Genomic DNA, 27,144 nt, shown 5'->3' with positions numbered 1-27,144 from the left:
CAATTGAGGCGGTCGAGGTGGGATACCTCGCTGAGTCCGAGGGAAAACCGACCCTGGAGGGTAAACAGATTAAGAAGAAATAAATAAATAAATAAATAAATAAATAAATAAATAAATAAATAAATAAATAAATAAATTTGGAGGTCCCATGGCTTCGATGATGCTTATCAATACTCGTATAAAATTGCAACACATGTGTACGAGCAATTTGGACTTTTTCGTTCCTTAATGTACCCTACAGCCTCAATCCCGTGATCTTGGGTACTACGGTTTACTACCTGGGTCTATACTTTTCCACCGGGCGACACAGAAGTGAACTAAACCACTGCTGCTTGGCAAAGGACGAATGATACGGGATAGCTTTTTGCTGTATTCTACCTTTATGATATCTTTTTCTTGTTTAATTTACGGTGTTGCTACCAGAAACAGCCGTGACCTAGAAATAAGTTACTTTCCTGGAATTCCACTGTCATGGAGATATCAACACACCTCGAAGCAGACGCCAGGCGCCGATTTGAAGACGCCAGCTCTTGTAGTATAGAGTACAGGACGGACGGTGCGCTCTAGCTGTTCGAATCTGCATTTAGGAGCAGCAAACGCCCTCCCCTCCGCGAGTGGCCCATTATGGCGTATAGGGAGGGTGAGGACATAAATCATGTGAGGGATGGCAGGGGGTGAAAGGGCGTCGAAATGTCACCGGAAATCGATTTCCAGCGCATGACCTTCTAAATGGACATGACATAAAGAGATAAAACTCTGTGCTAGGTTAACAAAAGGCACTGCTAACTTTTAGCAGTTGAATTATCGGAGATGGGGTTTTATTTACAGTGATTAATGTGTGAGGGATTGGATTACTTAATTTCCTGAGGAGAGTTAAGTGTGGGTATCCTGTTATTGTTCTGGAAATTTCCTGTTTGTACCAGGTCTTGGTAGACATTAAGTCTACTGCAACATCCACAGTAATTAGCATAATAATCTGCTGGTCACTTTTGATGTAAGTTGAATGAACTGCATGGCCATGTCATTCCAGTTTTTTATTTTAAACATCCGACTTGCATGCGCCGGGACTTGGATATTAGGCCGAATCAAATTAAAGAATTGTGCTATACAAGTTTCACTAAGAGATGGCGCCAGCGAACAGTACGCAGCGTATGCATTTGACACATACGTCACTTTGTTCATCTGACATTAACCTACCAACACACATGAGTTGAGTCCGCCAAACACTAGCGTCTGTGATGTATCGTTCAGTGATCATATGTGCCTGAAAAGAACCTTTGCAGCACCCAAATACTGTGGAAATTCATCTTTGCTGGCAGAAACATATAGTGAACACGTTCCATCGATTAGAACATGTGAGACATGGTTTTGACATTTTAAACGGTTATAAGACCATGCTTTGTGTCTGGTGGGACCAGAGCGGTATTGTGTATTATGAACTCTTGAAGCCCGGTGAAACTGTTAATGCACAACGCTATCGCCAATAAATGATTCATTTAAATCACGCATTGATGGAAAGACAACCGGAATGGGGCATAAGACATGAGAAAGTGATTTTTTCACACGACAATGCGCCGTCTCACACAGCAAAACCAGTGAAGGACACCTTGAAATCACTCGGTTGGGACATCCTTCCGCACCCACCGTACTGCCCCGATCTGGCTCCATGTGACGGTCCACCACTGAGGCACGCGCTCGCAGAGCAGCACTTCAGCAATTTTGAGGAAGTTGGAAAATGGCTCGACGAATGGTTTGGCGCAAAAGACAAGCAGTTTTTCTGGCATGGTATTCATAACTTACCTGAAAGATGGGCGAAGTGTGTAGAAGCCGATGGCCGATATTTTGAATAGACAAAAAATGAATTTCTCTTGAATATGACGTGCTTTATATACCTCAAGAACCTGCATAAACTTATGCATACAGCTGGTATACGTTTTAAGTGTCACGGGGGATGAAAACAGACGCTTCTATGAGGTTGAAAGGCGGATAGCAATGGCGAAACAAGCTTCTCAGGACAAAATCAGTCTGATCCTAACTTCAGACATCAGTTTAGAGACCAGAAAGAAGTTTACTAAAACCTTTGTTTGGAGTGTGATGAGCTAGACATCAGGTTTTTAGGCTTAGAACAGGGATGGCAAAGCTTTTCCAACTAGCAGGTCAACTGAGGATTATTTTTCTATCTAGTGTGCCACCGGTTATTTTCGTTTAAAATCCTCATGAAAACCCCCCATTTGACTTCATTTAGGTATTAGATTGCATTGCATATAAATCCATGCGACTGAATTATTCATGATTTTGTTTGGCAAACATAACTGAAAATTGCATTTCAAAAAACAGGTATATTTTAAGAATAATATATATATTCACTTGTCTCAGTCTTATTCTTGGCTTTCACAACATCAAAGTGACAGACAGCATATGACTTATGCTAGTAATACAAATTTCTTATGCAGCCAGTCCCTGCTATGAGTGCTGTGAAAATGTTGCTCATAGGGTCGGTTGGTGCGGGCATTTCAGTGGGTCTGCTCAGAGACGCTGGACCACCTAAAGGCTCATGGCGGCGCTGTCGAGGTCCAAACCAGCCTCCGGGCTGAGCACTCAACATACAATGTTAACATATGCTAGTATGGTAGATTTTCGACTTATTTATTCCATGTTAAAAGCATTAAAATATGCTAGTATGTTGCGTGGAGTGCCATGGGTGTCGTGTTCGTGTGTCGCCTAGTGGCACACGTGGCATAGGTTCGCTTTTCTTGGCTTTGAATGTGAACTAATTTGGTTTAAAGGTTGTGGTCTGCAACCCGTTCTCCTATAATGTAGCAAAAGCAACATACATTCCAGGAGTTCTACGGGCCGTACCCTTAATGTCTACGCAAATCACATAGCATAATCGTTGTGCAGGGTAGTGTATATTTGTTACTCGTTTGAGTGAGTTTGCATTCTAATATATAAGTGCCAAAAAATATCGACTCTGGTGATGACTTACAATATGAGATTTGGACCTTAGAAAAATAAGAAAAATCAAGACATGAAGAAGCTGAAATGTGGTGTTGGAGGTGGATTACAAAAGCAAGCTCGATGAAGAGAAAGATCAGTAGAAAAGTTCGGATGGAAATAAAAAGGAACCGGAAATTGCTCTCAGTCATAACAATAGAAAAGCTCTTTCTTTGTACACTGACTTAGCGAATGTCATGGGATAGTCATCTAACAGCGTGTGGGGCCTCCTCTGGCCCTGCGAACTGCAATGCGATGCCGTGGAAGTGAGTCGACAAGTCCCTGGTTGTCTTCTGGACGCAGCTGACACCAAATCATTTGCAGAGCGGCCGCCAATGCTGGTCTGTTCGCGGGTGTAGGATCCATGGCACGGAGCCTGCGTTCCACGACATCCCAGATATGCTCGATAGGGTTCATATCGGGGCTCCTGGGTGGCCATGGCAGTCGTTGGACCTCCGCTGCATGTTCCTAGAACCATTCCCGAGCGACGTGGGAGCGATGTGGTGGCGCGTTATCATCTTGAAACACCTCAGAACCGTCTGGGCGCTGGAAGGCCAAAAATGGGTGGAGATGGTCTCCGAACAGCTCAACATACCGCGTACAATTCAAAGTCTCTTCCAGAACAACTAGGAGGGCCATTCCATACCAGAAAAATGGACCCCAAACCATAACAGAGACACCAGCGCCCTGGACCACACCTTCGAGGCAGGTGGGATCCATCGCTTCATGTGGTCTGCGCCATACACGGTGCCTCCCATCGGCATGGCGCAGTTGAAATCGTGATTCGTCCGACCATATCACGTGACGCCATTGTTCTAGTGTCCATCCCTGGTGACTGGCGACAAATGCGCGTCGTTGTGCTCGATGATGTTGGGTTAACAGTGGCACCCGTTTGCGGCGCCGGCTCCCATACCCCCTAGAACCCATGTTCTTACGGACTGTCCACTGGGAGACGTGTCTAGCACGGCCTATGTTGAATTGAGCCGTGATTTGTTGCACGGTTGCCCGTCTGTCACTATTGACAATCCGTCTCAGATGTCGCTGGTCACGGTCATCGAGGTCGTTCGTCTGTTCTGGACGTTGACACCCGCATTCAACCATTCACGATACACCCTGGACACGGTTGATTGTTTGAAGCCGAATTTCCGCACCACTTCCGAAATCGCAATTCCCATCCGTCGGCCACCGACCACCATACCCCGTTCGAACGGTGTCAGCTCACGACGACGTTCCAGGTTACACCTGCCACGTGCACACCCACTGCTCACAAGGTCTCCTATACAACTGCCGCTGGCACAGGGGGCGTGTGGTGCGCAGACAACACACCTGCGCATCAGTGCTCCGTTATCTCATGACATTTGCTCTGTCAGTGTATTTTGAGACACACATATTTCTCAGGAACATCTTATAAGACAAAGTTCTGGGAAGACAACTAAGAGATCCATCAAAACTCTACTACTTCGGAAACACTGTAGGAAAAATGAGGTGCCCATGGTATAATAGCCTGAAGCAAACTGTAGAGGACTGACAGATATGGCCTCAGTGACAAGGCCCGGCCTTTAGGATATGATGATGATGATGATGATGATGATGATGATGATATATCACATGAATATAAGTTCAGAGACAATATATTGTAAGGGTACTTCGTATCCATCTCTAGTGAGATATCAATGGACTTTATCTTCTGTTGTGGGCTAGACTAAGTTTTCGTTACTTTAATCGACTTTCTTAAACTCATCTTTGACTTTAAAGGTGTGGAAGTGACTGAAGCATGATCACTGCTTATTACAACGTTCTTCATGTTTTCAATCGCTGCGATAAATGCTGAAAAAGTACTGCTTGTTGGGACATCTCAGTGGACTTGACATACTGGCATATAACAGCACAGTTTGGCTCAACGGTGAAACAAACGGGAAATTGCCTCTCATCCATTTCCCAGTAGAACGTTTGAGTGACGACCTTGATTTCTTAGAGGAATCAACCAGATTTTGAGCTGTCTATTCATATTATATTGCCATTTCCATACAGACAACTAAGGCCGTTGGTAAAGTGGATTGAAATTGTTATTGTTGATCAGATAGTATGTATTATAAATGGCATACTACTTTATATTAATCGTTGGATTAGCTGGAAATAGAACGGATAGAGATTCGACGCCACCTATTCCCCTTTGGAATTGGTCCATTTCTATTTTCAAGTGTAGAAATGGAGGTCTAAATTAATGAATTACTCGACCTTGATGAGGAATCAAAGCGACGCACTTGCGAGTGAACGCCTTTTATTGCTTCCATATCCAGGTATGACCTCCGTGACTCACACAGCCCATTAAAGGCCTTCCAGGATGACTGTTTCCTAGCCCAAATGGTATGAAGACCCTGAAATATGACGGAGTGAGTGAGATGACATATTGATCGCCTTTCCCATACCATGCAACTTCCTATTTATGAATGCTGATTTAGCAAGGGAATTTCTTACTCCTGTTTTTTTTGTTGTTTTGTTTTTTGCCGCAACATTTTGTAGTTCTTTCACTTGCTTCTTGGCTGTTTGAGGGTTGTCGTTATGAGAACAACGTCATCTGTGAAGGCTAGAAAGTCTAACATGAGGGTATTCTTCCCACAGCGTATCTTTACCCTATTCTGAGTTACATTATCAGCTATTCTCGATCTCCATTCCCTGATGACCTTCCCTAGACCGCAATTAAAGATAAATAGAGAAAGGATAATCCGCCCATGTGGTCTAGTGGTTAGTGTGATTAGCTGTCACTTCCGGAGGCCCGGGTTCGATTCCCGGCTCTGGCACGAAATTTGAAACGTAGTACGGGGACTGGAACGGGGTACACTCAGCCTCGGAAGGTCAACTGAGTAATAATATAATGTTATTTGCTAAACGTCCCACTAACTAATATTACGGTTTTCGGAGACGCCGAGTTGCCGGAATTTTGTCCCGCAGGAGTTCTTTCACGTGCCAGTATATCTACCGACACGAGGCTGACGTATTTGAACACCTTCAAATACCACCGGACTGAGCTAGCATCGAACCTACCAAGTTGGGGTCAGAAGGCCAGCGCCTCAACAGTCTGAGTCACTCATCCCGGCGGTCAGCTGAGTAGAGGGGTTCGATTTCCACCTCAGCCATCCTCGAAGCGGTTTTTCGTGGTTTCCCACTTCTTCTCCAGGCAAATGCCGGGATGGTACATAACTTAAGGCCACGGCCGCTTGCTTCCCTCGTCCTTGTCTATCCCTTCAGTCTTCCCATTCCCCAGAAGGCTCCTGTTCAGCATAGCAGGTGAGGCCGGCTGGGCGAGGTACTGGTCCTCCTTCGCAGTTGTATCCCCGACCCAAAGTCTCACGCTCCAGGGCACTGCTCTTGAGGCGGTAGAAGTGGGAACCCTCGCTGAGTCCGATTGAAAAGCTGACCCTGGAGGATAAACAGATTAAGAAAGGAAGAGAGATTAAGGCTATGTCTTTGCCTTAGGCCTGCTTTTATCTCAAGTGGATTGGAGAGTTCAGCAATAAATGTATTATTATTATTATTATTATTATTATTATTATTATTATTATTCCTTTGTGGATCAGTGGTAGATTATCGGCTTCTGAATCCTAAGATCACAGGTTCGAACACGGCGCAGGTAGTCTGATATTTGAAGAGCGGAGAAAAGTTCATTCGACTCTCCATGTCGTACGTTGTCGGCATGTAAAAAATCTCTGGTATCACATTTAGTCTTGACACGTCAAAATTCATTAATACTCAGCCGTAGACGTCTAAGACAGGTTCGGTTTTCTCTGCCGTTTATTAGGTCTAGACCGGGAGAGTTGGCCGTGCGGTTTGGGGCGGGCAGCTGTGAGCTTGCATCCGGGAGATAATGGGTTCGAGCCCCACTGTCTCTTTTCTGTAAGTTCCCCATTTTCACAACAGGGAAATGCTGGGGCTGTACCTTAATTAAGGCCACGGCCGCTTCCTTCCCACTCCTAGGCATTTCCTATTCCATCGTCGCCATAGGACCTATGTCGGTGCGACGTAAAACAAATTGAATAAAAAAGGTCTAGAACAGGCAGCCAAATGGCGTCAAATTTAAATGCTTCTACAGGTATATTTGAGGCCATACGAGAATTCATTATTTACCAACAACATTCAGGTGGCAAACGACCGAAGAGACTTAACCGATACGAAGAAAGTTCTTCAGGAATAAAGAGAACATGAATAGGTAATCTTGTCTTTATTAACTCACAAGGGCGTCGGTGTTGAGCTATATAAAATATATACACATGCGATCATCTCGATCAGAGATCATGAAAGACATTCCTTCAGCGAATGGCGTGAAGCAATTAAAATGTCAGCCAACGTCATCGCAGTCAAAACTGTTGCCGGCAACAGCAACCTCTGTTGACGATGTCGCAGAGAAGGAGAAACTCTGGTTTACGTCGTTGGAAATATCCTTTAACTGCCAATGAACTGAGGAGGTAGGGTTTTAACCTGTAGGAAGAGCTCCACCCTGTATCATCTGCCGGAAGCACAAAGCGAATTGATATAATAGCTTTCAAGAAGAACAATAAGGGCTACAAAATTGACCCGAACATTGGCTTCGAAAACTACAGAGGCCATCCTGAAGAAGTGATGCCTTTCTACAAGGTTAAGCACAACCTAGAAGAGATCGAGTTATTTGGGTTAATGCTAAGAAAACGCGATACAGCCCATCCTCTTGCAGTTCTGGTTCAGCTTACCAGAGAAGAGCATCTTCAGACGTCGTGATGGCTGTCATTCGCGGACCAGTGGGAATAGTATTGGTCCACCTATACCCTCAGTGAACTCCGCAAACGATAATTATATTCTTCAGCCTGATGAGGCATCTGTTGAGGAGTTTATGACTATTGCTACATTTTGAACAGTTATCAACAGTTTTCAGCATTTTATTATTTAGAAAAAGTCTTGATCTTCTTGCCTTGTCCATTGTTGACAACTGATGGAAGCTGATGGATATTATTTCTTCCTTTAAATTATTTTTAATATCCTTATTGTTATTATTCTTTAGTTTCGGCCGTCTATGAATCACTTTTGACAATTTTTGCAGTACTTTCATCCTTCTCTGCCTTCACACTCTGTCAGTAACTTACCATCCTTTCTCTTACTTCCTTCCTGTGTTCTTATATATGTGCTAACCATTTTCTCACTAGTGCTTCCCCAGTTTCCACGGAACATTTTGTCGAGTTGTCTAAATCGATTTCTATCCGTGATGCAATCTTCCGGAACCCCCATCTTCGTCAACTCCAACCTCACTTCTCGAAACCATTTAAACTATATCTTCCTCTAACTGAAGAATTCAAAGATTCTCTTCATTAGTCTGTTACTGTCCATCCTCAACACGTGTCCATCTCTTCTATGATACAATTCTTTGTTAGATTTGAGTCTCCTTTACCCATTTTTTACATTTCGGCTGAGAACTGTTCTTAGCATTTTTCTTTCTCTTTTCCGTATATCTTCTGGTCCACCTTTTCCAATCATATCCAGTGTTTCCGCTGCATACAAGCACTCAAATTTAACTAGATGCCTCAAGTTAGCCACTTAATTTAGAACCTTTTCTGTTGTAAGTGTTCCTCGTCAGTTTAAATGCCATTTCCAGTTTCCCGCCCACTCCTTAATCTTTTCCAACCCATTCTATGTAATGTTTCTCACAATTAATTAAAGCTCTTAACACTCCTTATTTTTTCGTCTCCTAACTTCAACAACTGAGGTGCCTCTTTAATGTTGCCCATAAACGCAATTGTTTCTCAAAACAATTTGAAGCCCAGTCTTATTTTCTATCATCTGGAGTTCTTCAATTCTTTTCTTAGCTCTTGCTATATCACTGGTGAGTATCACGGTATCATCTTCGAACGCCAAACAATTATTATTATTATTATTTCCGGGAATTCTGTGGAACGCAGAGGTAAGCGAAGGTGCGGGCATGAATGGATGGATATAAAACAGTCAGAAAATTAATTTAATTAAAACTCAAATTAAAACTAAAATTAAAATTAGAGCTATATTTCTTCCTCCTTTTTTATGGTTTCCTTTCAAAAGTTAGACTTTACAATCCAGGTACAAAAACTTAGCTCATAAGCTAGGGCAGGGCCTCTCAGGGTGCATGCGCGTGGTGCATGCACTGTGCACGGTGCAAAAGACGACTTGGCTTGGTTGACCAGAGTGCAGACCCCCCACTCCTCGATCTGGAGCAATAGCGCTAACTCTCTCTTTCCTCACGCCTGTCTCGCTCGCTCCCCCTGTCTCCCTCTCCCCCACTTGCGCCGTAGCGCTCCAAATCCGGGCTGAGTTGAGCCGAGTATAGCCGAGTAGAGCCGAGCATAGCCGAGTAGCCCAGAGACGAAGCGTTGATCCGAGCCATACCGAGCGGCACCGAGCGACACCGATGCACAGTGCACGGAGCTCTTGCGCCTCGCTCTGCACGCGTGAGATTTTGGGCGTTTGAGAGGCCCTGAGCTAGGGTATCAATTTTAGAAAATCAGAACAATCACCAAATAACTAATTAGCAACCTTGAGCTTGAAGCTCCCTAATAACAATTTTACATGAGCACTACTGCTCCTTTCAATCAACAGTCAAAGAGACGGGTCTCTCCATTTCTTTTACATCAACAGGAAGAGCAATGCTTTATCAACTTACACTTTCCAGGCCTATCGTAGGCACAACCTACATTCAACAAAATTTGACAGTATTCACTGTCTTATACGCTTAACAGTCTGATATCTTTAACATGAAGTGAATGGAATAGAGCTTACCAGGGGTAAAAATACCCATTCTACATGTCCTTCGGTAGAAACAAAAGGTTAAATTTACTGGCCAAAACTCAAAATGGTGAGGAGGTGAACACTCGCACTCCTAGAAATTTACGGAACTGTTTAAAACCCTATTTGGGCTTATGGCCGGACGTTACAGAGGCTAAGCCTTTACTACGGACGTGACTAGATGGAGAAAATTATTTAAGATGCAGAAATTACAAGAGAGATTTTAAAGGTTACAAAAATACAGTCACCTGCGCCAAGGCCCTGATACACCCCCAATTTTCATTGGATACTCAAATATACATAAAAAAATTTATCATTCTTGAATAAATAAATGCACAAAATTTTTCATTGGCCAACGCCTTAATTTGGCGGGAGGAGATAGGAGTGCTGATAACTTTTGAACATCAAAAACAAACACTAAAATTCCAGTTTAGGAAACCTTACCACACAAAATTTATCTTGAATTTTAATAGTTCATCTTCACTCTAGAGGGCGCGACATATGTTTATAGTAGTGCCATCTATTGAGAAAGGCCCAAACTTCTTGTACTAGTAGTTTCAAAGTTTATATTGCAGATGGGCCTATCCAAGGCGGTTAATTTAAATGCGCGTGGCGGGTGTACCTTTGGTACCAATTATTATTTCTTTCTTTCTTTCATTCTTTCTCGTTATGCTGAATTAAAGAGCGCGTTTGAAATTGTTAGGTTGGTCCGACATCTTCTTCTTCTTCTGCTTCCCAAAATCTCGTCATGAATTCCGTGTGGTGATTTTTCAATTCTCCTGACCCTTTTAGCTTTTTACACGAACTTGTGATTTGCAACCGGTATTCCAAAGATTTTACGATTTTTGTGGTATCGTCTGTAGCGTTTATTTCTTGTAAATTCTGTTTAATTTCTTCCAACCAGTTGATCTTGACCTTCTTTAAATTGTTATAATTAATAGGTTTTTAGTAATTCTATTATTGTCTATTCTACAGACGTGACCATAGAATTTCAAGAGTCGAGTATTATTATTATTATTATTATTATTATTATTATTATTATTATTATTATTATTATTATTATTATTTGCGTTTAGGCCATCTCTGTACCACGGTGCTTGTGTTCTAGCTGTGTTTTTGTCGTCGTCTGCCCCTTTTAGTGTATTGGATTGTGTTCTTAGTGGCCTCTTGAGCCTTCCTGTTGGCCCAGTATTCCTTCATTTTATTGCTGAATTCTTTCCTGCGCTCCTCTGACCAATTCCCGGCTCCTTTGTGGCTAGCTGATGTAAGGGATGTTAGGAAAGGTTTAGTTTTGACCATTAAACGGTATGCATTTCTGTCAGTAATGGCGGCTTGATTAATATTAAGCTCTGCAAGATCTTTGTCCACTTGTTTGGTCCAGGGGAATCCAGTAGCTTTGCCTTTGTTATCAACCTTGAAGATCTTATGGGATAATCTATTAGGATCCATTCTGTATAGGTGTCCATACAAAGTCAGACGTTTTCTTCTGATGGCATCTATGAGGTTTTCTTGATGCTGGTAGAGCTCATTGTTGGGTTTGAACCATCGCTTTCCATCTGGTAGGATACTTGGCCCTATTATTCTTCTCAGGAATTTCCGTTCTTGCACTTCCAGGGCTCTCAGTGGGATCTTTTTAGTTAGGGATAGGCATTCTGCTGCGTAGAGGACTGATGGTCTGACTACTGCATTATAGTGTCCCAGTTTTACATTCTTTGATAAATGCTTTGAGGCATACAGAATAAGTTTGTAGGCCGAGAATGACCTTTCTACATCAACTGAAGTGATTAGACCAAATCTAAACACTGGCACAGAAGGTTTCGAACATTCATCTGGCAAAGACACCCAGATTCGATTAAAGTACTGATTAATTGTTTGAATCTTTTTTGAAGGGCGGAAAAAAGTCCATTCGATACTCCATGTCGTACGATGTCGGCATGTAAAAGATCTCTGGTGACACATTTGGTGTTTACCCGACAAAATTCATTAAATCTCAGCCATAGACGCCCAAGAGAGATCCGGTTTACTCTGTCTGCCATCTAGTGGGCCTAGAGTAAAACGGAACGTCGAAATTGACGAGCAGATAGCCAGATGGCGTCAAATCGAAATGTCTGCACACGGTAGCTGAGGCCATACGATTATTATTATTATTATTATTATTATTATTATTATTATTATTATTATTATTATTATTTGAAGAGCAAAACTCTTACGTTTTTCCTCTGATTTGTGTTACGGGAGGGTGGGTGCCCAGTAATAATTCCTACTAAAATAATAATGACCACCACTACCGAAGTCGGGGCACTCGAGATGGGTGTTCTTATAAGTAATTGAAACTTGGATAAGAGAGCTGGGTTTCGAATCCAATTGTACCAGGCGGGAAGCTTATTTACAAAGCTCTAGACTGTGGCGATGACACTCTTTCTCTGATAATTACTGAATATAACTTCTCAGAACGAGTTAATGGTGCGAAAGTAGGGATGATCGAATTACCAGACTGCTCAAGGGAGCCATTTCTACTTTATTAAAGTTGGCGCCGTCTACATGTTTTTAGTCCTGACTTCGTACCTCACTCGGGCCAACGACATCGTCTTCCGTTTGCAGTCGGTAAAGTCTGTCAAAGTGGAAATGGGCTCTCGGCCTCGAAGTGCTCTTGATAGAGAAAATAAAATATAGAGAATTCTCAACAGATCTCTGCGCATACAGAAATGGCGTCTTCTATAGTTGGCGTCAGACTATCGGCGTCTTAATGCTTCATTTTCTCAGCTATATTTGATTGCTATATCCGGTTTGGAGGTTAAAAATATATTTTACTTCTAAACCGACCAGGAGAGGTGAGGGTGAAAGATTAATTATCTGTTCGTGGAAACATCTCAAGTAGTTGCTGGGTTAGCCTTGCATTTTATTGACGGTAATAACTAGACCCCCTACCTTTATGCACTCAAAATGTAGAAAATATGCATTAAAATGGAAAAAATATGCACTTAAGGATACGCGAATTTTATTCACTCACATTATACATGTATCGTTTACTGCAGAAAGGAGCATCACAATCGATAATTGCAAGTTTTTCAATATTTTCTGGAGTCAAATTACGTCTATTGCCTGTCAGAAGAAGTTTGTAGGCCGAGAATGACCTTTCTAGATCAACTGAAGTGATGAGACCAAATTAAAACACTGGCACCGAAGACACCCAGATTCGACTAAAGTACTGATTAATTGTTTGAATGTTTTTTAGTCCTGGGATATTTTGGTTTACACAATATTTCTTCAGGAATGATTGTAGAACTGGATTGTTTAATTTTTTCCACAGAATATTACAGCACACTAAAGCCTTACAATGATCGGCTGAAAATGTATCAAGTGGAGGCCTCGGTTTGACATGCGTGAGAAGTAGTTGTAGTCTGTAGGTGTGCTCTTCCTTTGCCGTAGTATGTGCCAGTCGTTTTTGCATGTTGTTCAAGATAAAATTTCTTTTTGTGTATTTCACTTCCTTTGAGCATACTTGACAATAGACGATAACGTCGTCAGTGTAATAATCACTATTACCTGACACCCACTGATTCTGCTGCTCTTCTCTTTGGGGAATTTTGAGCAAAAGATATGCAGACTAGAAATGAAAATCCATAGCCTGTTCCCAGTCATTTTACTGGGCCAGGAATGGAATGAATGAATCCCCAACTAGCGGCGAGGATATGAATTGTACCGGCTGCCGAAGCCTGTCGTACTCTCCTGCTGCAGTGATTAATTACTGATAAATGAAATGAAATGATACTGGAGAGTGTTGCCGGAATGAAAGATGACAGGGAAAACCGGAGTACCCGGAGAGAAACTTGTCCCGCCTCCGCTTAGTCCAGCAAAAATCTCACATGGAGAGACCGGGATTTGAAGCATGGTACCCAGCGGTGAGAGTCCGGCGCGCTGCCGCCTGAGCCACGAAGGTTCAGACTAAGAATAAAGTAACATATTAACCGAAGAAACCCCTCACAAAACTAACCCCGGGCTACTGAATGCCCAGAAGGTGAAAAGAATGTCCCTTTCTTGAAGTAGTCAGGCAGTGTGCATGCGTAAAATACTTTTGTCTGTTGCGCAGAAATTTGCTTACGAGGCATATCCAACACCAGGCGAAACAAATTTTGTTCCAGATGTTTCAAATTATACAGTATTTAATTTCAGAAGTATGTGCTGAAATTTGCTGTTATGTTTGGAATATGCAATAAATCCTATAAGCCCACAAAATATGCATTTGTATATTCGTATATGCATTTTCAAAAATTGGGTCCCTAGTAATTACTACATCCCGGATTTTCAGGCTGTAATAGGTCAGTAGGAAGTGATGACCTACCCGCTCTTCTATAGTGTAGCAAGAGAAGCATAAACTTCAGGGGTTCTGTTATACCATTCTGCGGGTAGACTACACTTGTTGCTAGCTTCAGTAAATTTGCAATCTAACCCATTACTGCCGAGAAATCTGGGCTCAAAAGTGGGGATGGTGTTCGACTGCTGTCCTTTGAGTAAGTATAGTAAGCCAGTGTGACAACGGACATGACTATATTTTGAAATTTAAAACTTTTTTAGAAAATCCTCTTTATTGGATCTTGGTAGAAATATTTTTCACTTCGCATTCTTGCTCTCTTATAGGGAATTGTTCAGAATAGGAGATTCTGAAATGTGGTTTTACAGAAGAAAGTAATATCACAAATGAAGAGGTACTAAATTATTTCCCATTTCCACACCAAGCAAGCGCTGGGTTTGTATCTCCTGCGACTGCAGTTTCTGTCTTCCCAGTCCTATCCTGTTGTCACCATAAGACCTCTCATTGCGACGTAAAATGTAGCTTACAAGTTAGGGGTTACATGGATTCAAACTTGAAGCTTCCGTGGATTTCTAGCGTACATTTTTGGAACACACTCAATCCGATAGAAGGCATTGTTTTAGATGATATATTTTTATAAGGTAAAGGAGGAGTTTACAGTGAATTAATCAATGTATGGAAATTTATCACACACTTGTTAAGGTCCGGTAATAATAATCGTATGGCCTCAGCTACCGTGTGTAGACGTTTCAATTTGACGCCATATGGCTGTCTGCTCGTCAATTTCGACGTTCCGTTTTACTCTAGCACTACTAGATGGCAGACGTAGTAAAACGGAACTCTCTTGGGCGTCTATGGCTGAGATTTAATGAATTTTGTCCGGTAAACATCAAATTTGTCACCAGAGATATTTTATATGCCGACATCGTATGACATGGAGTGTCGAATTGACTTTTTACCGCCCTTCAGAAATCCGAATACCTCTGCCGGGTTTGACCCCGCTATCTTGGGATCCGGTGGTCGACACTCTACCACTGATCCACAGAGACAGTTTTAAGTTCCGTTGCAAATTATATTAACACTCGGTTGCTAGAGTGGATAATATCAACACGAGTGTTGAGTGATAACATATTGCCCGTCATGATTCAAGGATGTCTCAGTGTCGACAGCCCTGAAGATGGTTTCCAAGTTTAATGCAGGGGGTGAAACTAAATTAACGCCACGGCTCTTTCCGTCCAAATCTTCAGTCATTTCCTACCTCATCGTCCACGAAAAGAAGAAAATGTTGTTCATTGGGGTAATAACTACTGGGACGTGTTCCGAGGTATCTGTGGAACAGCAGAGGTGAAAGAAGGTGCGGGGGTGAACAGGTCTCAGGCTACGAAATTAAAATTAATTTAAAATTTAACAAGGTTATATTTTCTTTTCAAAATTAGGAAATAACAAGCATGGCAGGTACAGAGTAGCAAGGCAACAAAAGTACAATTACAGTATTTACCGGATTTGGGCTTCGAGCCCCGAACTCACAATTCTTGGGCAATTAGCCCCACTTTACTCCAAAATAAGTTTTAACAGAGGGACAGAAGACCCCATTCATGCCCAGGGTCACTTGCTCCAAATTACACAGAAAAGCCTCCTCGAGGCATACAACACTTAATTTTCAAGAAAGAGCCACTCGCTCTCAGACTTTAAGCCTATCAAAGGCCACACCAAACTCCACCTTCAAGTTGTCCTCTAAGGACATAAACACAGGGGTAAAATACCCAACCTACTGAGGTCTATTAAATGAGAAAAGGTTAATTACATGGCCTCTAAAATACCCATTTGAGAGGAGGCGATCTGCACTCCTAATACATTTTGTTTAAAACCTAATCTGGCTCTAGGCCGCTAATGCAAGGGCTAATCCCATACTAAAGAGGTGACTTTAGAAAGAAACAATTTACATTACGTTAAGAAGGAATCGGTTGAGAAAAATAAGTTCACCTCAAAACAATATGAGTGGGAGCTCGAGAGGGTTAAGCACTCTCTATCCCAATATGTAGCTTTAAAAGAGAATAGATACTAAGAGTCTTTACATTTTAGGGAAAAGTTACATGGTGGAAAAGCTTCGGACCCGCCCCGAGAGTTAAACTGCTGAGCTAGCAAGAAAAGAAGTTATTAAACGGCCATTACCTTGTGGATGTACTGCTGCCCGAAGAAAGAGGCGCTTCCCGCCCGCTGCTACGTACTTTACACTTTGAAGGTTGGTACTGAAGTGGCCCAGGGACCCGAAAATCAGCAGTTTATATACTCTCGTGGAAAGTTCGAGGCGTTTCAGGAATGAAAACACCCGCCCACAATCATTTTATTGGATAACCAAGAAAATCCCTACACAATATGAAGAAGAAACACATAATTGGTGGAAAATTAATTCAAGAAATTCGGGATTGGCTAAATTCAAAACAAGGGGAAAGAAAGGGTTAATATTGCCAACTTAAACAATGACTGAAAAAATTTAACAAAGAACAAACTTCTGAATTCAAAATTTCTCCAAAAACATAGTTCTTTCACTTCGCACTAGGGTGCACCATTGTAGTTCTTCAGTAGTGTCCTCTAGAAGAGAATGTTCACACTTCTTACTACAGGAAAAACAAAAATACGTCGAAAACGACCCAGTTCAGAAACTTCAAAATTTCCAAGTAGTGACATCATCTGAGAAACTTGAAAATTAATACAGTAGATAAAGTTCAGACTTCCTCCAGCAGAGGAGTTTCAACTGGCGCAAAGTTTGAATTAGCGGCGTGGAGGTGTACCGCCCGGTACAGGACGTATGGACATTTCTGGTGAATCTCATTCTAACGAAAAGGAAAGGGCTGAAAATGAAAATGAGGTCACACTTTCGTCTTCAATAATTAAAGACTTTCCCGGAATAAGGATGCAACCAACGAATCAGTAATGTTTGAGGAAAGAGGAAAGCTATTTTTGCAGTTTATTTCATGGTAAACACTACTTGAACCAATTGCACATGCAAGTGTACAAATTACTTCATCTATTAAAACAATATTTTTTTTTACAAGTTGCTGTACGTCGCACCGACACAGATTGGTCTTACGGCGACGATGGGACAGGAAGGGGCTAGGAGTGGGAAAAAAAGCGGCCGTGGCCTTAATTAAGGTACAGCTCCAGCATTTACCAGGTGTGAAAATGGGAAACCACGGAAAACCATCTTCAGGACTGCCGACAGTGGGGTTCGAACCCACTATCTCCCGAATACTGGATACCGCCGCACTTAACCGACTGCAGCTATCAAGCTCGGTAAACAATATTTTATTGTTGTAACTTAAGTTTTTAACAATAATGTATGAATTTTAAGTGATACAATGAAAAATAATCTGCAAGTATGTCTTACGTTTGCATATAACAGAAGAGAAATTCTATACATGCAGTTGGAACACAAAATGATAGCAAATAATACTAGTATAATAATAAAAATAACAATAACAATAAAATGCCAAGACATTATTTCAAAATATAGATGTGATTTAGTCTATGGCCTTTATATAAATGAATTGTTACATCTGGTGATGATTCAACACAAAAACTGTCTATCAGCCTGACTGATGCTCCATCCTTACACCACGGAGAACAAAGTTCTACTGACTGTAAACCAGATTGAAATTCAAATGTAAGACATAAGATGACACCACAGCATACTACGGGCATGATGACACACTCTATTTCCACTGACATCTTACTTCTAAACGTTTGTTGGTTACATCGTTATTCCTGGGAAGTCTTGAATTAAAGGTAGTTGAAAGTCTGTTACGACGATAAGAAACCTCTGTTAAGGTAGGGATGTAAAATGTAACTCAAGTGTTGTTGGTTGGATCTGATGTCTAAACATTTCTAGCATTCATAACCTAAGACATATTCGAACTCTCTGGCGCTTTTTTAAGCAAACTTATCGTATATTAATGGATTAAGTTGCAGTAAACGTACCGAGAAACAACTGTTCCTTATATTTTCTTTCATGATTGGCCAAAATCTTTGTAAATATTTGTAAAAATAAACCATTTATTAGCCTATTTCAATCACTGTCGAACATTGCGAAAAACCTGACATGGACCATGCAACAGGATGAATAATAGTGAAAGAGGCGAATGCGAGGGTCTCATGTCAATACCTTTGCTGGTATGTCACGGAACGAATGAACACATTGGATACGCGGTACGACTCATATAACTGAAGATAGTTTTCCACTTTTCCAAAGTTTTCCTTTTCTAATAGGAATCGTTACCACTACATATAGAGTCTTTTAGTCCTAGGGTTTACCTGTCCCAAAGGCGCTGAAAACCTGCCCCTGTTAGTATTGTGTTACGAACACGGCAGAAATACAAACTTTAAGACAAAGCGCAAACTTTCAATACTCTTAAGGTGAACATACAAAAACCTATTATATTTCCTCCAAAAATGAAGAAAAGGCTGTTGTTTAGTGAGAAGTACGAACTAAGAGCAGGAGAATACTCATCTCACATAAATTGACTTGTTTTGTCTAGAATTCTCGTGCAGTTTACGAGACATTCTTCTCCTAGACAGTAAACAAATAATTTGTGATCGTGTCTCTGTTCCTAGACACTCCCCTAATACTGATCTAAATGTTTGTTTCATTCTGTCTTTTAGCCCCCTTAACTCTAAGTGACAGGAAACAATTTGAGTAAAGATTTAAATACTCTGATTTGATTTGTAACGCCGGTGGAGAGTGGAATTCTCTTCTGAGTTAACTTGAGGTGACTGGAGAGGGAGAAAATGTGTGTGTGTGTACTAACTTTCACTCACAACTTCATCACACAAAACTTCATTAATCATTTTAAGTTACGGCGGGAACAAAACAGTGATGACAGAACGCCTTTGCACGCCAATAAATATCAGTAAATTGTATAATTTGTATAATTCACACAGTTCTTTAATTTTTTTATGTAAAATGTATTCAGAAGTTTAGAACTGGCAAGCGGAGGATTCATTTTTTTACGTTATCACTTGTTATTTGAAGCCATGAATTGGTTACAATTCTTTTGGGAATGTGTTGTTTTTCAGGTAGCTCTTATCATATGCAGTGTTCCGTATGAGAATGTTACAAGGAGCTGTTATACAAACGCCGGGTTCAGTGGCTCAGACGATTGAGGCGTTGGCCCTCTAACTTGGCAGGTTCAATCCTGGCTCAGTCCGGTGGTATTTGAAGTTGCTCAAATACGTCAGCCTCGTGTTGGTAGATTTACTGGCACGTGTCCGACTCGTTGGGTGAATGGTCAGCGTACTGGCCTTAGGTTCAGAGGGTCCTGGGTTCGATTCCCGGCAGGGTCGGGGATTTTAACCTTAATTGGTTGATTCCAATGGCCCGGGGGCTGGGTGTTTGTGCTGTCTCCAACATCCCTGCAACTCACACACCACACATAACACTATCCTCCACCACAATAACACGCAGTTACCTACACACGGCATGCCGCCCACCCTCATCGGAGGGTCTGCCTAACAAGGGCTGCAACGGCTAGAAATAGCCACACGAAATTATTATTATTACTGGCACGTAAAATAATTCCTTCGGGACACAATTCAGGCACCTCGGCGTCTCCCAAAACCATAAAAGTAGTTATAATTTCGTGTGGCTATTTCTAGCCGGGTGCAGCCCTTGTAAGGCAGACCCTCCGATGAGGGTGGGCGGCATCTGCCATGTGTAGGTAACTGCGTGTTATTGTGGTGGAGGATAGTGTTATGTGTGGTGTGTGAGTTGCAGGGATGTTGGGGACAGCACAAACACCCAGCCCCCGGGCCATTGGAATTAACCAATGAAGGTTAAAATCCCCGACCCCGCCGGGAATCGAACCCGGGACCCTCTGAACAGAAGGCCAGGACGCTGACCATTCAGCCAACGAGTCGGACGTAAAAGTAGTTAGTGGCACGTAAAGCAAAGACCACTGTTATTTTTCATACAAAAATTATGGAAATAGTCGGTAATTTAAACAAAAATTGTTAAACAATATTATTTAAATTTAATCATTATAGTTAATTTGCTGTGGATTACGCTCTAGATCACTGATTCAGTACCGAGTCAATCCTGAAACATTTGAGGACTTCAGGATACAAGAGGACGATATATCGCCAGTATTGAGCTGCAAATAGTTCATACAGGAATGGGTATTCCTAAAGAAGATCATATTTTGGAACGTAAAGCACGTCTATTAGTGGAATTAATTACGTTCTTGGTTTTATCACGTCATGCGAAAATATTACCTCCTTTTATTACAAAGTAACCAGCAGTTCTAATCACAATTAACTGCATGGATGCAGTAGTGTAATCGCGACGATTCTGCTTTCAAGACTATGATAGTAATATTTTCTTCTTGTATTAGAATTCAGTATCCTTGCTAGCAGAGCCTCCGTGGCTCAGGCGGCAGCGCGCCGGCTTTTCACCTCTGGGTTCCGTGGTTCAAATCCCGGTCACTCTATGTGAGATTTGTGCTGGACAAAGCGGAAGTGGGGACAGGATTTTCTCCAGATACTCCGGTTTTCTCTTTCATATTTCATTCCAGCAACACTCCCCAATAACGTTTCATTTAATCTGTAATTCATTAATCATTGCCCCAGAGGATGTGCGATAGGCTTCGGCAGCCAGCAACAATTCCTATCCTCGCCGCTAGATGGGGGCTTCATTCATTCCATTCCTGACCCGGTCGACTGACTGGAAACAGGCTGTGGACTTTCATTTTCACCTCTGCTAGTACACCAACATGATGATTTCCTGTACAAACCTGAAAAGTCTGCGTAACTCGTAAAGGATATTTTGGGGTGTTTAGGAAAACACTGGTGTGGGTTTTAGATAAAATATCTTGTAACTGGACAAAATCAACGGAGCAAGTGGTCGCACGATTTGGGTCATGTAGTAATCAGCTTGCATTCGGAAGGTAGTGGGTTCGAACCCCACTGTTGGCGGCAATGAAGTGTGTTTTTTGTGTTTTTCCCATTTTAACACCAGGAAAATGCTGCATTTGTTCCTTAATTAAGGCCACGGCCGCTTTTTCTCATTGATAGCCCTTTCGTATCCTATTTTCGCCATAAGAACTATTTGTGTCGGTGCGACGTAAAGCAAATTCATATTCATAAAAAAAAAAGGACAAAAAGAGGAACAGCATCAATCAACAACCAAGGGAACGAGACAATTGTTCAGGTTCAGTTTTTCATAGTACCAGATGTTGAACAGCCCACAGTGCAAGCTGCAAATGAAGGATTGTGGAGAAGCTTAATTGATTTACAGAGGGACCGGGCTAGTTGGCCGTGCGGTTAGGGGTGCACAGCTGTAAGCTTGTATCCGGAAGATAGTGGGTTCGATTCCCACTCCCGGTAGCGCTGAAGATGGTTTCCCGTGGTTTCCCATTTTCAAACCAGGCAAATACTGGGACTGTACCTTAATTAAGGCCACGGCCACTTCCCTCCCACTCATAGGCCTTTCCTATCCCATCGTCGCTATAAGACGTATGTGTGTCGGAGCGACGTAAAGCAAATTGAAAATAAAAAGAGGTTTACAGACTAAGCGCTGAAAGGCGTGAGAGTATATAACCTATAGAAGCTATTAAATAAAGTTCCATCTAGGTGTCTCTCTGAGTTCGTACGAACTGATATCGAAAACTACTGAACGGATTTTAATACGATTTCTGCTGTTGTAGCATATAGAACGTCTGTTGAGGATGATTTAGACGTATGATGTTCTACTCTATGAGAAAATGGAGCTGAGCAGTAGCTGTTTTTGTGAAGGAATTTAAGGAAGAATAGCCCATTCGTGCACTTTCTCGGCTTATGCTGCCTAAACCGTTCATGATAGATCTCATGTATGTATGGCAGAATATGGTTGAGCACGTAAATCTCTACTAAAGAGTCCACAACGGTAAATGATAGTCTGTAAGAGGTGGCCCTCCATAAGCTTTATTATAGTTTGCAATAAAAAAGCAGCCTTTATATTAGAAACCATATTTTCAGATGAACCTAATCCTCTTCTTCTTTCTCTTCTGTTGCCTTGTCTGGTCTGGATGTTGGCTACCAGCATGGCTGTCTTCCTTCGCCGTTGGTTTCTTAGTCAAGAAAGTTATACTGGGGATAATTTGCGCAGTGGTCTATCGTTGCCTTCATCGTCACAGTGTTTTGGCCTTTCTGTTGATGTGACTCCATCTAGAGAGTACTGGCTAAACTGCTGCGAAAAGCCAGGTTAGTTTGTGAGAACACCCCTAAGATGGCGATCAGACGCTACTGTAGTGTGGATTTCAGTGTCATTTCTTCCATTGTGGATCCACTATTCCTCGCGGAAGAGCCCGAAGCCGTTGGCTGTCCCGATGTGTCAGGTTATTGTGCCACCGAACATTCGGCGTTGTGTCGCTGGCTGTTCGGTTTACTACAGTCACCATATCTGTCTGTCCGTCTATCTGTCTAAATGTTTTCATTCCTCTCCCTGAATGGGAGGGGCGGGCCACCAAGAAGGTAACGCCTTCTCTCTGGCCAGAAGATTCACACGGGTGGGAGATGTGATGGATTATAAAGGGGGGGGGTGTATGGAGTGTAGAGTAAGGAAATTTGGAAGGGGTATTTCGACCTCTGAGCTAAGATTTCGTTCTTTTCTTATGTTTTCTTTTAATATTAAGGGTTACAAACATGATACATGCATTTATATACATATACGTTATTATTTGCCTGCTGCCATTTCTTGATGGATACAGTACTTTTGTATCCATCTCTTGGCAGAGGCCAGAGTAAAGTGTAGCTTTCACCGAAGTCCCAGTCTCATCCATGGCTGTGACAATATGGAAGCTGCTGGGGTGTGGGTGGTGCTGAGTAATGACATTCAGAGCACGACTAGTGCATCTGAGTGTTATGAAAGGTGTTGCTCATATGGTCAGTCGTGCTGCAATAGCACTTTCTGACCCGGTGAGGAAAGCAATGGCAAACTACTCACTCCTCATCTTGCCTAGTACGCCTCATTTTGGTGCTGCCATTGGTTTTTGCGGTTTCCTTCTAACCGCATAACTTTTGGTGGTGCTATTTGAAGATCCAACAAGCCTCTGGGCTGATGACCTAACAGACAGACAGACAGACATTATTATACATTATACGTTTTGGATATTTGAGACTGTGTACATTATGAATGTGGTGAAGCGGACTATACACATGTTTTATTAGTATGAATTTTATTTACGTTGTCACAAGTACTTGAGAAACCTATTGTTACGGGCTTACCCGTGGAATGCAGAGGTGAAAGAAGGTGCGGGCTGGAATGGGTCTAACTACAAAGCTGAGATATTGATTAAAATTGCATTAAAGGTTATATTTTCGAAAGTAGAAAAACTTAACAATTTTCACATACAACTTCAGACTTTAACAAATAACAACAAGTCAAATCAGGTGCAAGACCAGGAAAGCCAAGATTTACAGACAATTTAAAAATCTGGGCCACAAGCCCTAATTTTTACAATTTCTGAGCTCTCAGCTCACAAACACCAATTACCAAAGGGCAGAAATCCCCTAATTACATGGAGCACTTGCTCCCACCTAGCAATGCCTCCTAGAGGCACATATCCAAATACAAGAAAGAGCTGACCCGCTCTCAATGTTCTGAGCCTGTCAAAGGCCACAACAGACTTTTCTATTCACTGCCCTCAAGGCACACTTACAAAGAAACAGGGGTATCTTGTACCCAACCTACTGGCCTTAGTAGAAAAATAATAGGTTAAGTTAATGGCCCAAAATGCAAAACTGAATGGAGGCGTGGATCTGCTCTCCTACATGAAACTTCTTAAAACCTAAGAGGCACTAGGCCGATGAAACAGGGGCTATTCCCAAACTATGGAGGCGAATCGTATACAGAATAAATTTAACACATTAAGGAAGAGGAGAAGAACGGTTACGAAAACGTAGTCACCTCAAATTTAAAATGAATGGGAGCTCGAGAGGGTAAAGCATTCTCTATCCCCGATTTACAGTTAAAGATATATGAAGTTTTACAAAGATGACGGCAATTTACATGTTTGAAGATAGGTTACATAATAAAGGTTTCGGACTTTCCTCGCGGATTAAACTGCTGAGCTAGCAATAAATAAAGATGTTAAGCGGCCATTACCTTGTTGAAGAGTTGCTGCCGGATGAAAGAGGCGCTTCCCGCCTCCTGCTACACTTCCATACACTATGCTAGATATAGTTCGAGTGGCCGAGAGACAAGAAAGTCAGCAGTTTTTATACCCTCGTGGAAGATTCGAGACCTTCCATGAATAATCAAGCCACACCCTCTTTCTTTATTGGTCCGTCTTGAAAATACACTCAAAGTCGGAGAAGAAATACATGATTGGTCAAAAATTAATTACAGATATTCTGGATTGGCTCAATTCAAAACTGGCGGAAAGAAAAGATTAATATTGCCAACCCACAAGTGAAAGAACGACATTTAGTAAAGAACAAACTTATGAATACAAAATTTCTTCAAATAAAGTTCTTCCAATTCGCACCAGGGTGCATGGTCATAGATTTTTAGTAGAGACATCTATAAGAGAATGTCCACACTTACTGATCAATAGAAACAAAACAAGTTGAACTCCACACAATACTGACAACTTCGTAATCACAAAATTTACGGTAGTGACATCTTCTGAGAAAACTTATGAATTGATACAGTTGTTAAAGTTCAGAGTTTCTCCTGTAGAGGAGTACTTTAAGGCGGAAATTCAAATGTGCGGCGTAGAGGTGTACCAGCCGGTACACCTATATTCTGTGAAATGTTACAAAGAGTCTGCTCATACAGCTGTTTAATCTACACCAAACTAAATTGTTTATCCACCTCAACAATATCCGTTTACAGGGGAGTCGCGTCTACAATTCCACCAGAAATATACGGAAAATTTGAAACTAGATGTTATGAAATTTGTATTTCCTGTCAACGATCAAAATCCACCAGATTCCCGTAACATATGTTAGAAAAGAATTACTGCCATCTAGCGCAGAAGAATTGAACTGTTACATAGTACGTACACATGGCGTCTTCAATGTTTCCGAATTGCGTCACATGTTGCCTACAGCGCTTCAACGGCAAACTCGCCCAGACTGGGTGTCATTGACCTTCAGTTCCATGGTAAGAGTACAGTACGTCGCGCATGGTGTCCTGCGTTATTTTCCGGTTGGACACAAAATGCAACAGTGGTATTTTCTCCCTTCTCCTACACTCCTCAAACATTGGTTCGAAATTGACTGGTGAGGTTTTCTATGATTGTGACTATGTTATGGAGATCCTTTTAAACCGTTTCTTAGAATCATATACATTTAATGAGAAAAGTAATATATTGTTTCGAATGGCAGACATGGCACTCAATTAAAAGAATTAAAGACTAAATCACTTGGAGGTTTCGAAAGACGTTTTTACTGTAGATTTATTGCAACTAATAGCCATTAATCAACAAATATATAGTGAAAATGAAAGGTTATTCACTACGTAAGTCCTTAAGAGATCCCTGTCTCCTATGACGCCACTCATCGTGATATAGTTCACATTTCTGTCCACATAGTTCACAGATGCACTCTAAGGCTTGCTTGTGGTTTTACACACTCGAACGTGAAAACCGTGCACTCAGAAACGAAAGTTAGCATACTGTATGTCGAAGATCACAGACGGGCGCTTTCCAGTTTGAAGATGCAATGGCTTCAATTTCATAGAATTTAGACCATATATCTTTCTTCTTAACTTGTAGAACTCTGTCAGTAGGTTTTGGTAGGCGACTGTGAATGGTAGGCGCATCTCTAGGCTTATATCCTCCATATAAAAGGATTCTCTGCCTAATTAATTAGTCTGGACGGGGCGTATCGCGACAAACACAAAATCTTCTTCTGAAAAACTGCCTTTGTTTTTTTCAGTTTCTGTTATGTTGATTTTTGGTGAGACAGGGCCAAATATGTTGTATCCGATAAGTGGCGATAGGTGAAGATCTTCATAACCGTGTCAACTGATAATGTTCGTAGCAGTTTGATGTCGCTCGGAGGTCTGCAAGGTTACACCAAGATAGTTGAAATCATTAACAATTTGTAGGGAGTCTTGTTCACAGGACAGTTCATCTGTGGCGGCAACTCTGCCACCCCTTCCGAATTTGATGTGAACCGTTTTGTCTATATTTAACTGGAATTTGTTTCTTTTTGCCCAGGATACCAATAGATCCCAGCATTGCTGTAAGTCTTCTAAATTGGAAGAAGCGTAGTCCATGTCATCTGCATAGGTATGTAGAGAGATTTGCCTTTCAAATCCCTTCAGTATTTGCATGACGTGTGCAGTAATCAGGTTAAATAAGAGCGGACCAAACGTTGTAATGTATCATTGTATAGGCCCTACAGATTACCGTGGTTATGTGGTAGTGAAAAATGATCAAGACTTTTCAAATACAGTATTTTCAGGTATTTTTCAACATGAATGATTTTTATTACTATTATTATTATTATTATTATTATTATTATTATTATTATTATTATTCCCCCCGTAAAACGTTATTTAATTGGAACGCTAAAAAACCGCATCCTCCCATCGACTGCATCATTTCGATTCGGCAGCGCAAAGGAAGTTCCCACACCATAGCGCTGCCCCTTTACTGTATATAATTTGCATGCATTGTTTAGGAGTTACGGTTTTACTAGTAAACAGAGTAGGGATGTTTTAAAAATTGCACAGAAGAAAGGAGCAAGGGATCTCGGAGGAACGTCACACTGAGCTATGAACGTACACGCATGTACAGAAATGGTGTCCCGATATAAACAAAGCATCTCATCGCTTCCTGCAGGTAGACAGCCAGCTACAAGACTGTTGTGATTAAAATGGACAAATTGGTGGATGTATAGTAATAGATACACTATGTCTTCAGTACTACTCGTCCACTCCCTTCTCCTCCTATTTGGTACTGGAGTGGCCTTCAACACTACCACTTCACTCCCTCCGTTCCTTTTCAAATAATGTTATTGGTTTTACGTCCCACTAACGACTTCAACGGTTTTCGGAGCCCCTCCGTTTCAGTACA

The sequence above is a fragment of the Anabrus simplex genome, chromosome 9 (assembly GCF_040414725.1).
Source record: "Anabrus simplex isolate iqAnaSimp1 chromosome 9, ASM4041472v1, whole genome shotgun sequence".
Lineage (NCBI taxonomy): Eukaryota > Metazoa > Arthropoda > Insecta > Orthoptera > Tettigoniidae > Anabrus > Anabrus simplex.
The sequence above is the reverse complement of the archived record's forward strand: the minus strand, read 5'-3'. Positions refer to the sequence as shown.